The sequence below is a fragment of the Zingiber officinale genome, chromosome 10A, assembly GCF_018446385.1.
Source record: "Zingiber officinale cultivar Zhangliang chromosome 10A, Zo_v1.1, whole genome shotgun sequence".
Taxonomy (NCBI): Eukaryota; Viridiplantae; Streptophyta; class Magnoliopsida; order Zingiberales; family Zingiberaceae; genus Zingiber; species Zingiber officinale.
The window spans coordinates 61,811,249-61,827,146 of record NC_056004.1 but is presented as its reverse complement, the minus strand read 5'-3'; the positions used below and the strand labels follow the sequence as shown (position 1 = coordinate 61,827,146).

Genomic DNA, 15,898 nt, shown 5'->3' with positions numbered 1-15,898 from the left:
GAGGAGAAGGAGGAGATCGGGAGAGGAAGGTGGGTTCGGCAGAATCGGGAAGGAGGAGAAGAAATCGGGGATTTAGGGATTTAGGATTTTTAATTAAATACTTAGGTTAACCTAATTAACCTCTAAGTTAACCACCTAATCAACTCCCACATAATGGGTTTTCCAAACAAGTTTTCTCCAGGCCCAATAAATCCATCCCCGTAAAATTATTCATACGACCTCCGTTTAAATCCCGAAAAATTTCTAAAAATTCCAGAAAAATCCAATAAGATTTTTCGTCCAATAACATTTATTATTTAATTTAGCGGTATCTTACAAGTTAGAAACCTAACTATGCTTGCTTATGATTCCTTATGATGTGTAACCTATTATATGTTGTTAGTTTAAAGTTTTTTCATGCTATCGATTGCTTAGAAGCTTATATTTATGCTTGTAAGGTTTCGGTCAAGAAGAGATAAAGGGGTTAGAGGAAGTTTAGAAACTTAACTATGCTTGCTTATGATTTGTTATGATGTGTAAATCACTATATGATGTTAGTATGAAGTTTTCATGTTTTATGTGGCTTAAAAATCTAGATCATGCTCCCTTAAAGTTTCAGCCATGAAAGAATAGATTAAGGGAAATTTAGAAACCTAACTATGTTTACTTATGTTTCCTTATGATGTGTAACCTATTATATGTTGTTAGTTTAAAGTTTCATGCCTTATATTGCTTAGAAACTAGCACCAAACTCTTAGTGTTTCGGCCTAGAAGAGATAAAGGGATTAGGGAAAATTTTAAGACCTAAACTATGCTAGCTTGTGATTTCTCATGATGTGTAATCCATTATATAATGTTAGTTAAGGTCTTCATGCTTAAATGTTGCTTGAAAAAACCTAAAAACCATGATTGTATGTTTTGGCCAAGGTTTGAGAATTAGGGTTAGGAGCTCATTTATACTTACTAAGAGTCTCACTTGTTAGGTTGTGATCTAAGTTTAAAGTTCATGCTTAGATGTTGTTGAAAAGAAACCTAGAACTATGACTTGTAAGTTTCGGCCAAACTAAGAAAGATAGGGTTTATGTTATGTGCACTTCATGCCATTATGTTATGATTCCTATGATATGCTATATGCACTTATGTCATCATGTAATGAGTCCTTATGATATGCCTTATGTATGTGCACTTATGCCATCATGTTATGATTCTTTATGATATGCTTTATGTTATGTGCACTTATGCCATCATGTTATGATTCCTTATGATATGCTTTATGTATGTGCACTTATGCCATCATGTTATGATTCCTTATGATATGCTTTATGTTATGTGCACCTCATGCTATCATGATATGTTTATGAAAGGCTTATGTAAGATGAAAAGCCTAAGAGATGCTTTCCTTAAGTTGGGATTAAGAGCTCTCTTCATGATATGACAAAAATATGATATGCCATGATATGACAAGAAACATGATATGGTATGATATAATAAGAAACATGATATGCTATTTTACTTTTGTATGGCTTGTACCAAGGGTGGGCTCCATAAGCGCCCCTAGGTTGATGGTCTATGAAACGGACCTAGTAAAAAGGGATGGGCTCCTAAGTTGCCCCTAGGTCGATGGTCTATGAAACGGGCCTAGTTCCTAGTAGGTTCAAGATTAGCTACCTTGGATCTATTTAGGATGCACGCATTTATGTATATATATGGTACAAGCTGAGCCCTCATGTTGAGATTATGTTTAAGTATGTATATGATATATGTTTTCAAAAGGACATCTTGCATATATTCATTTCATGATACATGTTTTCAAAAGAACATCTTGCATCTACAAGTTCATGTTATATGGTTTCCTTTATACTTATTTAAGATGCTCTTGAAAATATGTCTATGATATTTATATGATCATGTTACTACTTTATGTTTATGTTCTCACATGCTATGTTATGATTTATGTTTATGCTCTCACATGCTATGATATGACTCTATGTTTATGCTCTCACATGCTAGGTTATGACTTGCCAAGTGAACATGTTAATACTTTATGTTATGTATGATTTATGGTTTTCGTGAGTAGGAAAGGAACTTACTAAGCCTATGTGCTTATAATTTTATGTTTCCTTGTAATGCAGAAAAAGGAAAAGAGTGGCTAAACTAAGAGGAGCAGCAGGAAGGGCAAGAATGTGTGTAGAAGTGGCATGGTAGAATAGATTCCTTTGTGTTTCAGAACTTATATATATATATGTATTAACCTTTCATGTGAACTATGTTTAGCTAGATGCTTTGATAAATACTTGAACCAACATTGTTAGCTTATGGACTTATGTTCTTTGTTTCATGGTGGTATGCTTATGATATCATGAATCGTGTTTTAAGTAGTTGATGATAAATCAAGTTATATGCATGAATGCTAGTACATTCACATGTTATGATTGAAGAGATTAGCATGTTAAGCATGTTTCTATGTTATATGATTATATGGTTCACATGTCATGTTTAGTCCATATGCATATGATCAAATTAAATTTTAGACAACCCACTTCCGCTGCCATGATTTCTTATGCATATACATGTATGTATGTTTTAAGTAAGTAACCCCATCCCTTCTTTAGTATTAGTAGAGGGGCGGGCGTTACATGCACACTTAGACACAAGGGTTAAATTAAACAGGACCTAACTTAATTTGTTTGATCACATCAAAACACCTTGGGGTTCCAACAATCTCCCCCTTTTTGATGTGAGCAACCCAAGTTAAGCTAGGGTAAAACAAGCATTAAGTAAAAACAATTAAGTTTGCAAATAACTGCAAATATGATTTTTCAATGAAATTATACCTCCCCCTAGACTTAACATTCTTCTCCTCCTTTGATCACATAAAAAATTAGGGTGTCTTAACAAGTCTAAGGTCAACTTAAAAAATTTTAAAAAATTCTAAGTTAAAAGAAAATGTAATATTTAAAGTTAAAAATAAATTGTGTGCAATGGAATAAGTAACTTAAAAAAAAATTTTAAGTTAAATTTCTAAGTTAGAAACATATTTTCAACAGAAAAAAAAAATTCTAACTAAGAGGAAAAAAATTTCTAAGGCAAAATTTCTAAGGGAAAAACATTTTTTTAATGAAATTTTTAAGGATTTAGAAGAGTTAAAAGAAATACTTTTAAATTAACAATAAAAAATTAAATATTTTTCAAAAAAGATTGAGTAACCCTTTAAAGAATTTTTTTAATTTTAAAAGAAATTAATTTAATGCTTTTTCAGTTAATCAATTAAACTCTTATTTCGATACTAGGCTTCCAGGGAGTGGCGAGGCACTAGGTCTTCTTGGTTATTGGAGCAACAACCACTTTCTTAGACAAAGCCACATAAAGAATTTAAATGTTTAATTTTCTTGCTAAAAATGCTAAGTCTAATTTAATTTTTAAATTAAACAAGTTTTTGGAACCCAATACAAGTTCCTTCCTACAGGGTTAATCAAGTATTTTCTAGGCACATAGACTTTTGATATTTTTCTAATTTGATTTTGGTGAAACCTATAGTACCAGTTTAACCCTCTATAATTTTTAAAAGCAGACATATTTGAATAGGTAGGTTTTTTTCAAATTTTCTATTTCTTCTTTTAATTTATCATATTCAAATTTTATTTTATCAAAGTCTTCTATTAGACAAGATTTTGCCAAAATTCTTTTTATTTCTAAAATTTTATTTTTTAATTTGGTATTTTTATTTTCTAATTTGTACATGGATTTTGCCATAGCCTTAATATGAAAATAAAGCTGATCAGGAGGTAAGAGGCATACCTCACTTACAATATCAGACTTGAAGCCTGACTCTCCCCCTGTTTCACTGTATTCGTCTAAAGTCGCTCCCCCTTCATTGATGCTGGGTTCCGATATACTTTTCCCTTCATAGCTCGCCATCAGTGCTAGTCCGGTATATTCTTGTACTTTGAATTCCGATGATGAAGTGTCATCCCATGTGGCTTTTAGAATCTTGTGCTTCTTGGGTATCTTAATTTTATCCTTCTTTAATTCTGGGCAATCTTCTTTTAAGTGTCCTTCCTTTTGACACTGGTAGCAATGAACCCTTCTTCTATTTCTTCGATTTTTCTTATTCTTCATTTCTTTAAATTTATTAGATCGAAAGAATTTTTTAAAATTCCTTACCATATATGCTTCTTGGTCTTCTTCTGAGTCTGACTCGGGTTCATCCTTCTTGGTTGCATTCAGTGCCATAATCTAGCTTGAGTCTTTCCCTGCACATCTGGTTTCATGTAATTCAAGAGTAGAAAATAATTCTTCTAAGGTACTTACCTCCAGATCCTTTGAAATATAGTAGGCATCGATGACTGAAGTCCATTTTGGAGTTCTGGGAAATACGTTGAGTGAGTAGCGTATGGTGTCCCAGTTGGTTACCATTTCACCGAGGTTCTCGAGACCGGTAATTAATTCCTTTACCTTCGCGTGTAAATCGGCTACCTTCTCACCTTTTTCCAGAAGGATGTTTGTCAGTTTATTCCAAAGGATGTCTCTTTTGGAGAACTTGGCTTCGGATGTGCCTTCGTGGAGTTCTAGGAACTTCTCCCAGAGTTCTTTGGTCGATGAATAGCTTCCGATGCGGTTGACCTCTTGAGGTGGCTGCACGCTCAACAAGTGATTCTCCGCTCGGTTGTTTGCTACAGAATCATTTGTTGGGTTTTTTGGGCCGCGAAAACCGCTTTTCGCATCGCGGAAACCCCGAATCACCCTAGCCAACGAATTTCGTGCGAAGAGTATAGAACAAAATTTACGAGTACGAGTTTACAACTTAGATCTACTCCTAGATCTACATGAAGAAAAACTTTTATACCTTTGAAGCGAAGCCCTTCGGGTTCCCGCTCGTCCAAACGGTGCCGGATATCAAGAGTATCAAGATAGATACTCCTCTAGAAGTGTCCACACGAACACGTAGGTGGAGAAAACCACACAAAAGGTATGCTAGCACCTATGTATGGTACGGCCAAGTTGAGGAGGAGAGGGAGAGCTTGAGAGGAAGAATGTAGAAGATACACACTTGAATGAAAAATGAATTCTCATTCAAACCAAAAGTGGCCGGCCACTCTCCATTGTGAAACTCCCAAATTAATTGCATTAATTGCAATTAATATGAAGCCATTAAAGAGAATGACTTTGTAACTTCCATGAGGTGGCACCCATGATGATGTCGAGTAACATCATTGGTCCACATCAATGCCAACTCACCAATGAGGTGGCATAAAGTCAAGTCAAACTTGACTTTTAATCTTCCTCTCAAGTCAAGTCAAACTTGACCAAATCTCTTCCATGGTTGATCGAATCCAACCATTTGATTCAAGTCAACTTAATATAATGAATCTAATTCATTTAATTAAATTGATTCAATGAGTCAAAATCTAAATTAGACTCATTGAACACATGAATCAACTTGAGTCGAACTCAAGTTAGCTCAATTAGGATTACTCTTAATCCAATTTGATTCATCAAATGAATCTAATCCTCTTGGTTTATCATATGAACCTAATCTCCATCTAATTGTCCTAAGTGTGTGACCCTATAGGTTCTTGTAACGTTGGCAATGCCCTAAACCCATTTAGGAGCATAAGTAATGAGTGGTATCGAGCAACACATCATTACTACCCAAGTTACAAGAATGTCGAGATCCGACATCACCTTGTGACTACTAATTGTGACTCCTCACAAAATATGACAAGTGTCCTTCTATCCTAGACATCTAGATTGATCAATGTGAGGCATAGACCGTGTCATCCTCTGACCAATCTAAATCTTGAACTCCAAGTAGACTCACTCGATCAAATGAGCTCAACATCTCATGTTGACTCATTTGGGCATGGCCATGCACTTCGTGGTCTAACTCTATCAAGAATACCGATGTCGCTCCTGTCATATGGGAGGGATAGATCCCATCTACATCACTCACATCCCTCTGCATAATTCGTTATATACTCAGTAATCGCCTTTATAGTCCACCCAAAATTTTTAGCTAGAGCCCAGAGTCAATCATTTGATGATTGTATTTTGGACTTGTTGTATCATATTCTATATAAATAAAGGCATTTGGTTTTTGGTTATTATACTTACTTGTATTGGTGCCAAATAAACTAAGTATAATAACGTCCTTGAGTAGAAAGTTCTTACCTATATCAATCGATTGGTTGAATCGATAGTGAGATGATATAGGGAACACTACTCTAAATTATTCCTAGTGAAGTATTAACATTCAGGGATAATGTTAATGCAATAAGACTAGCATGTAGGTCAACTCGATGACTTGATCTCACAAGTCATGGATATAGAGATATCAAGTTGACACATGGGTATGCATTAGAGAATGTATATTGATTGACCCGCCATGAGAAAGTATCATGGATCGTTATATGAGTGTCATATACTTTCTCATGTGGGTATTAGTATGACTACTAGTCCTTAGACCTGAAGTCACCATGGTTCCCTACATAAGGAGTTATGTACTTTAGTTTCGTCAAACGTCACCCGTAACTGGGTGGACTATAAAGGCGATTACTGGGTATGTAACAAATTATGCGGAGGGATGTGAGTGATGTAGATGGGATCTATCCCTCCTATATGACGGGAGTGACATCGGTATTCTTGATAGAGTGAGACCACGAAGTGCATGGCCATGCCCAAATGAGTCAATATAAGATATTGAGCTCATTTGATTTAGTGTGTCTACTTGGAGTTCAAGATTTAGATTGATTAAAGGATGACACGATCTATGCCGCATATTGATCAATCTAGATGTCTAGGATAGAAGGACACTTGTCATATTTTGTGAGGAGTCACAATTAGTAGTCACAAGTGGATGTTGGATCTCAACATTCTTGTAACTTGGGTAGTAATGATGTATTGCTAGATACCGCTCATTACTTATGTTTCTAAATGAGTTTAGGGGCATTGCCAACGTTACAAGAACCTATTGGGTCGCACACAAAGAACAAGTGGATGGAGATTAGGTTCATATGATGAACCAAGAGGATTAGATTCATTTGATGAATCAAATTGGATTAAGAGTAATCCTAATTGGGCTAATTGAGTTGGACTCAAGTTGATTCATGTGTTCAATGAGTCTAATTTAGATTATGACTCATTGAATCAATTTAATTAAATGAATTAGATTCATTATATTAAATTGGCTTGAATTAAATGGTTGGATTAGATCAACCATGAGAGAGATTAAGTCAAGTTTGACTTGACTTGAGAGGAAGATAAAGAGTCAATTTGACTTGACTTTATGCCACCTCATTGGTGAGTTGACATTAAGTGGATCAATGATGATGCTCCACATCATCATGGTTACTTAAGTGAAGTGCCACCTCATGGGAGTTACCAAGAGTTGTGACTCTTGGTATCCCATGGAGGTTACAAACCACTTAATTAGATGAAAAGAGTTTTATTTTGCAAGTGTAACTCTCATTCAAGTGATCTTCCTCCTCCTAAGCTCTCTTCTTGCTCCTTCTCTTCTCTTGGTCGTGGGTTTCAAGCAAGGGAGAAGATAGGAGAGTGAATCTAATCCAAGAAGAAAGGATAGTGAAGTCACATAGAGATTTTAGAGGAGTGTGTTCTCTTCTTTCCTTTCTTCTTCTTCCAATCCTACCCGAGAGCCCTAGAGAGTGCTAGCACACTTGTGGTGCTCTCTTCTCCATCCTTGAGTGAACACTTCTTGTTCGTGTGGATATCACTAGAGAGTTGTCTACGTTGACAACTTCGAGATCCGGCGTACCGTTGGACGAGCGGGATTTGCGAGGGCACGCTTCAAAGGTATAAAATGTTTTTATTTTGTAGATCTACTGTAGATCATAGTTTGAAACTTGTACTCGTATTTTTGAAATCTATCCTTCGCACGAGATCTAGTGGAATGGGTGATTCGGGGTTTCCGCGACGCGAAAAGCGGTTTTCGCGGCCCGAAAAACCCAACAGTACATAAGCAATTAACTAATTAATCTATTTGTGATTTAGTCATGGCCCACTATGATCTTCTCAAGCCAATGAGAAGATCGAATGCTTAATATAAATGAATTAGATTCATTATATTAAGTTGGCTTGAATCAAATGGTTGGATTCGATCAACCATGGAAGAGATTTGGTCAAGTTTGACTTGACTTGAGAGGAAGATTAAAAGTCAAGTCTGACTTGACTTTCTGCCACCTCATTGGTGAGTTGGCATTGAAGTGGGCCAATGATGTTACTCCACATCATAATGGGTGCCACCTCATGGAAGTTACAAAGCCATTTTCTTAATAACTTCACATTAATTGCATTTACTGGGGAGTTACACATGAAGATAGTGGCCGGCCACATTTTGAATGGGGATGAATTGATTTTTCATTCAAGTGTGCATTATTCTTCCTTCTTCCTCTTTAAGCTCTCCCTCTCCCTCTCCTCCTTGATTGTTAGTTAGAGCCCTAGAGCCAATCATTTGATGATTGAATGGACTCATTGTATCATATTCTTGTATATTAATAAAGGCATTTGGATTTTGGTTATTATACTTACTTGTATTGGTGCCAAATAAACTAAGTATAATAATGTCCTTGAGTAGATGGTTCTCACCTATATCAATCGGTTAGTTGAACCGATAGTGAGATGATATAGGGAACACTACTCTTAATCATTCCTAGTCGAGTATTAACATTCAGGGACAATGTTAATACAATAAGACTAGCATGTAGGTCAACTCGATGACTTGATCTCACAAGTCATGGATATAGAGATATCAAGTTGACACATGGGTATACAATAGAGAATGTATACTGAATGACCCGCCATGAGAAAATATCATGGATCGTTATAGGAGTGTCATATACTTTCTCATGTGGCTATTAGTATGACTACTAGTCCTTAGACCTGAAGTCACCATAGATCCCTACATAAGGAGTTATGTACTTTGGTTTCGTCAAACGTCACCCGTAACTGAGTGGACTATAAAGGCGATTACTAGGTATATAACAAATTATGCAGAGGGATGTGAGTGATGTAGATAGGATCTATCCCTCCTATATGACGGGAGAGACATCGGTATTCTTGATAGAGTGAGACCACGTAGTGCATGGCCATGCCCAAATGAGTCAATATGGGATATTGAGCTCATTTGATTTAGTGAGTCTACTTGGAGTTCAAGATTTAGATTGGTCAGAGGATGACACGGTCTATGCCTCACATTGATCAATCTAGATGTCTAGGATAGAAGGACACTTGTCATATTTTGTGAAGAGTCACAATTAGTAGTCACAAGGTGATGTCGGATCTCGACATTCTTGTAACTTGGGTAGTAATGATGTGTTGCTAGATACCGCTCATTACTTATGCTCCTAAATGGGTTTCGGGCATTGCCAACGTTACAAGAACCTATAGGGTCACACACTTAGGACAATTAGATGGAGATTAGGTTCATATGATGAACCAAGAGGATTAGATTCATTTGATGAATCAAATTGGATTAAGAGTAATCCTAATTGGGCTAACTTGAGTTCGACTCAAGTTGATTCATGTGTTCAATGAGTCTAATTTAGATTTTGACTCATTGAATCAATTTAATTAAATGAATTAGATTCATTATATTAAGTTGTCTTGAATCAAATCGTTGGATTCGATCAACCATGGAAGAGATTTGGTCAAGTTTGACTTGACTTGAGAGGAAGATTAAAAGTCAAGTTTGACTTGACTTTATGCCACCTCATTGGTGAGTTGGCATTGAAGTGGACCAATGATGTTACTCCACATCATCATGGGTGCCACCTCATGGATGTTACAAAGCCATTTTCTTAATAACTTCACATTAATTGCATTTAATGGGGAGTTACACATGAAGATAGTGGCCGGCCACATTTTGAATGGGGATGAATTGATTTTTCATTCAAGTGTGCATTATTCTTCCTTCTTCCTCTTGAAGCTCTCCCACTCCCTCTCCCTCTCCTCCTTGTTGGCCGAATCTTAGTCATCAAATGATCGAACTCAAGTTAGCTCAATTAGGATTACTCTTAATCCAATTTGATTCATCAAATGAATCTAATCCTCTTGGTTCATCATATGAACCTAATCTCCATCTAACTATCCTAAGTGTGTGACCCTATAGGTTCTTGTAACGTTGGCAATGCCCTAAACCCATTTAGGAGCATAAGTAATGAGCGGTATCTAGCAACACATCATTACTACCCAAGTTACAAGAATGTCGAGATCCGACATCACCTTGTGACTACTAATTATGACTCCTCACAAAATATGACAAGTGCCCTTCTATCCTAGACATCTAGATTGATCAATATGAGGCATAGACCGTGTCATCCTCTAATCAATCTAAATCTTGAACTCCAAGTAGACTCACTCGATCAAATGAGCTCAACATCTCATGTTGACTCATTTGGGCATGGCCATGCACTTCATGGTCTAACTCTATCAAGAATACCGATGTCGCTCCCGTCATATGGGAGGGATAGATCCCATCTACATCACTCACATCCCTCTTCATAATTCGTTATATACCCAGAAATCACCTTTATAGTCCACCCAGTTACGGGTGACGTTTGACGAAACCAAAGTACATAACTCCTTATGTAGGGATCTATGGTGACTTCAGGTCTAAGGACTAGTAGTTATACTAATAGCCACATGAGAAAGTATATGACACTCATATAACGATCCATGATACTTTCTCATGGCGGGTCATTCGGTATACATTCTCTAATGTATACCCATGTGTCAACTTGATATCTCTATATCCATGACTTGTGAGATCAAGTCATCGAGTTGACCTACATGCTAGTCTTATTGCATTAACATTGTCCCTGAATGTTAATACTCGACTAGGAATGATTAAGAGTAGTGTTCCCTATATCATCTCACTATCGGTTCAACTAACCGATTGATATAGGTGAGAACCATCTACTCAAGGACATTATTATACTTAGTTTATTTGGCACAAATACAAGTAAGTATAATAACCAAAATCCAAATGCCTTTATTTATATAGAATATGATACAATAAGTCCAAAACACAATCATCAAATGATTGGCTCTAGGGCTCTTGCTAACATCATTCTGCTCCTTTTTCTTCCAAACACTTTCTTCTTTTTATTCTCCATTCTGATTCATAGGAGCTACAAAATTGTATTTTATTATTAAATGAATTTCAAAATAGGTTTTCAGAAATACCTCCATATGACGCTTCCAGTGTAGGAAGTTCCCCTCGAATTTTGGTGGAACGATGCTTGGTTCGGCCATCTCATTGTTTCGATCGGCTGTTAGTCCTCCTGAAGCATCCTTGCTCTGATACCACTTGTTGGTCTCTTTAAAGGCCAGCAAGAGGGGAGGATCGAATTGCCCTGAAAAAAATAAACTAACCTTTCTCAGATTTTCAACTAATAATAAAACTTGTAATCAAAACAAAAAGAGACTAATTAAATGAAATCAGACACAGAGGATTTACTTGGTTTGCAATCAAAGGATTGCTAATTCAAGGAAAATATGGCGCACTATCTGATGATCTCCTTTGGGCGGAGTAACCTCTTTTAGCGTAGGCAGCACAAAAGAAAAAGCAGAAATGAAAGAACTGGATTATAAGTTGTTGTTCTAAACTGTGGAAATCAATCTCTATTTATAGCACTGTTCGGGGTGCCTCGAAGAGTTCGGGCACCCTGGGGGGATAAACTTTATCCCTTAATGTTCAAATCGAGTCAAAACTTGATCTCGTAAAAAAGTTAGGTCCGGGTGCACGGACCAGGAAAGTTAGCAGGGTTGGCTTTTCTCGATCTGGGACCTCTGCTCCGGTTTAGTTCGTCTCGGTTTGGGTCTTTCGCTCCGGCTTCAGCTAGCTTGGGTGATCTCGACCATCCAGAATAAGTGGTTTTATTTGGTTCGAAGCCTTAGGCGACTCCTATTCCAAGGCCCACGCTCGTTGAGCATTTTCTTTGGGAAATTCACTATGAAAGTGTGATGTGCGTAGATTGTATACACTTATTAGCATGTTTTGACACACATTCACATACTTTGAGCATGCTTGATCTATGCATTTTCATACTTTCAGCTTTCCCTTTTAGCATATTTACTCTCTTTGTTCGGAGATCTACTTTTGTGCATTTTTTGTATACAGGAGTCGAATCTAGTGAAAGATACATGTTCGAGTCCAAATCTGCAAGCAAAGCGATGGAGGAAGCCATGACACTTGAACCCTACACGACCCTTCCATGGGGGGTTGCCCAGGCCGTGTAGGGATGAGAGGCCCTGTAGCTACACCAGAGAAGGAAGATGGCATGGCCGTGTGAACCTCACACGGCTGTGCCATGTTTTGAAGCTCAAGGAAGCCTGGGCCGTGTACATCAGACGACCATATCAGTTTTCTAGAGACAGGAGAAGCCTCGTTCGTGTGCGCTACACGGCCGTGTGAGGTTTCCAGAGAGTAGGAGAGTGTTGGCCGTGTGCACCACACGACCGTGCCAGGTTTCCAGAGGTGACAGTGCATACCGTGTGGATCTACACGGTCGTGCAAGGGGAGCGTTGATAGAGGCAAGCCACGACCGTGTACCTCACACGACCGTGTGAGGTTAGTAGAGAAGAGAGTGGAGCAGGCCGTGTGAACTTTAAACGGCCGTGCCTCGGGGCCGTGTGGCGCCCAAACCCCTCTTCTATATAAGGCCTCCTTCAAGATTTGAAAGGGGATCTTCTCCCCTTTGGGAGAAAGGAAGATTTGGGTGATCCCTTCCATTCTTGGGTGCATTTCTGGGCAATCTAAGGGAAGATCTTCACTGATTCGACTCCAAGATTGAAGGATTGGATCCGAAGACCATTCTTCTCCGTAGATAAGTTTTCTTTCTCTCCTTTCTTGGATAAGAGGGTTTAGAAATGCTTGTAATCTTTGTTTCTTTCAGATTCTTTCATCGATTTATGGAGTAGATATCTTGTTCTAGGATGGAGGGAGTATTTGTAAGGAAATCTTGATGTAAAACTCTTGTGGATATGCTAATTTTCCATTTCTATGATTTTGTCCTGTTTTGTATCTATTTGATCTTGTGTGGAATATTGTGATTGTGCTTAATTACCATGCTTGATTGAATGTTTGGATATCTTTTTGATCTTGTAGAGGTAATTCTTCATTCGATTTTCCGAGGGATCTTCGTGACAGGAACATGTCGGTGTAAGGATGTTTGAGGGATTATCTTGAAGGGGAAATTAGGTATTTCAAGAGGGTAGGATAGATTTATGCATTAATCTTTATATCTTGATGGGTTGATGAGTGATGGATTCTTATGTTGATTTTCTGAGGGATGCTCGTGACAAGCAAGCCCGTGTAAGGACAACATAGATTTATTCCTAATTGATATAGATTTTAGTCCTAGGACGGTTCTCTATTGCAAGAGAGAACCAGCAACCTTCTATAAATGATGGACAATTGAGAAAAAGGATTTGGTAGATCATTTACATTAAAGAACCTTACAAAGAAACCAAAACTACTAGAATATCCCTTATCATTGCCTTTATTCTTGTTGCCTATTCTTTCATTCTTTTGTTTACTTTTCATAGTTATACCTAGACTTTGTTAATCCATTGATTTGTTGTCTAGCTAATTCATTTTGAGATATTATTAGTGCTTATTCCAGTCCCTGTGGATACGATAATCTTTTATATTACTTGTGATATTTCTGTACAATTGCGGATTTCAACAAGTTTTTGGCGTCGTTGTCGGGGACTGCGCTATAACATTAGGAATTATCAATTGAATTAGACATAACTTTTCTTTTCATTTGCAAAGTTGTTATCTAACTTTTAGAATTCTGTTTTCATAAGTTTTACCTTTCTTGAATAACATTCTTGACAATTCTTTTTGTTGCAATTCTAAGTCTAATTCTAACTTTGCATTCTTGATTTCTAGCACTCTAATCTAACTTTTCTCTGTTTTCTCTTTTGATCTAGTTTCTTTCTTCTTTTCTTTTGTAAACATATCTTGCAATCTTTAGCATATGAATTATTCTAGACATTTTTCTTTTTTCCTTTTATCTTTTCTTTCTTGTTTTCATTATGCACTTTCCTTCTTGCAATTTAAATTCTGCATTTTCTTTCTTGGTTTCATATTGCATTTTATTTCTCGTCTTTGATTCTTCATTTTATAAATTTTTTCTGAATATCCATGAGCACTAACATGTTAAGCAGGCCCATGAGAAATTTTTCTACACCCTTTTCTGCAAAATTTTTATCTCCCATTGTGCAACCTCAAATAGAAGCAGAAAGTTTTCAACTAGATCCAGAGTTAATTTTCATGATACAAGGTCACAAATTTGGAGGAGAAGTATCAGAAAGTCCTTATCTGCATCTTGAAACATTTTTAGAGATTTGTGATATGGTGAAATGTGAAGGAGTGTCAGCAGATGCAGTTCGATTGATGACATTTCCTTTCAGTATGAAAGATAAAGCAAGGACTTGGTTATATTCTCTCCATCCTTAAAGCATCACAAGTTGGGAACAATTGGAGAAGTAATTTCTGAATCATTTTTCCCTCCAAGCAGAACAATGTATATGAGGAATTGTATAACAAATTTTGCTCAGGCATATGGAGAATCATTGTTTGAAGCATGGGATAGATTCAAGAGTCTTCAAAGACAGTGCCCTCATCATGGTTTTGAAAAATGGTTGATTCTGCACATATTCTATGGGGGAATTTCTTTTTCAGACAAGAGTATATTGGATTCATGAGCTGGAGGTTTTTTATGGATAAAAGTGTAGATGAAGCATATACATTAATTGATCAAGTGACATTGAACCTACATGAATGGTCGAACATAAATTGGATGAAAGCCATAAATGCTATAGATCATATCAAACAAATTGTAACTCAACCATCTATGAGTTTTGAAAATCATAAGTCACAGAACGGGGAGTTCAAACATTTGGGGGCAAATATTGAAAGTATTGTTTCAAAATGGTTTAAAGAAGATCCCCCTCCTTCGCAGACAAGATCTAGTGAAAAGTGTGATGATGTTGGGTTGAGAATTGAAAAAAAAATCATGAAGAACTTCTGAAGAAGGACATGTTTAGAATTGAGGAGAAGAACGATGGAAGACCACATGAACTCAGTTCCATTATTCCAGGAGGTTCCCAAATGTCACAAGTACCTTTCCCTCAACGATTGATCATACCAACACTAGATAAGAAAGTTGAATCTCCTCCACAAGCTAAAAGGGAATATGGGAAATTAGAAGTACCTTTCCCAAGACCTTCACTAAGGGTTCCTTTTCCACCTTTGGGGGTCAATGAAAATAAAGACTTCGGCAAATCCTGTAACACTAATATGGTTGAGTGCAGATTTTTGAATTTGTATAAAGATGAAGACCCTTCAGATGAGCATTGTGAAGATAATGCAGTGGTAAATAAGATTTCAGATCTACCACCAAATTTTATAGGGTGTTATAGTGACATTGAACTTTCAGATGATAAATTTGATGTGGTAGATCAACTTAAAACTGCAAGTGAAGTTATTGAACCTCTTGTTATTGATTCTCCTATTGAGGGCATAGATGTTGGTTTATTTTTTGATGTTTGTGTTAATGATGATGATATGGAAAAATGTGTAGGGAGCTGTGCTGTGGAAGCAGCATCTCAAGGATCACCACCTTTGTTCAAACAACCCTTAGGGTGTGTTTGGTTGGGGGTAATCATTGATAACTTTGGTTATTGAAGTAAGGTTATATTATTTAACTTTGTTTGGTTTAGGTAATAAATAATTCCCCAGTAATCAATCACTCCCACCACGTCAGCAAACGTCATCAAATTTCGGAATAGGATTACCACCGAAATAGGTGGTTTTTGATGATTCCGGGGTTAACAGATATATGTTTCCAAAATTATCCTCTGCTTGTTCTGCTCATGGAAGCAGATGTCT

At 36.9% G+C, this 15,898-nt stretch overlaps 1 non-coding gene across 1 annotated transcript; it reads right to left on the bottom strand.

The window, feature by feature from the left end:
* Window positions 1-14,533: 14,533 nt before the first annotated feature.
* On the bottom strand, window positions 14,534-14,639 carry LOC122028460. Its single transcript, XR_006124829.1, has one exon. It is a non-coding gene; the product is annotated as a small nucleolar RNA R71 (small nucleolar RNA).
* Window positions 14,640-15,898: the final 1,259 nt, after the last annotated feature.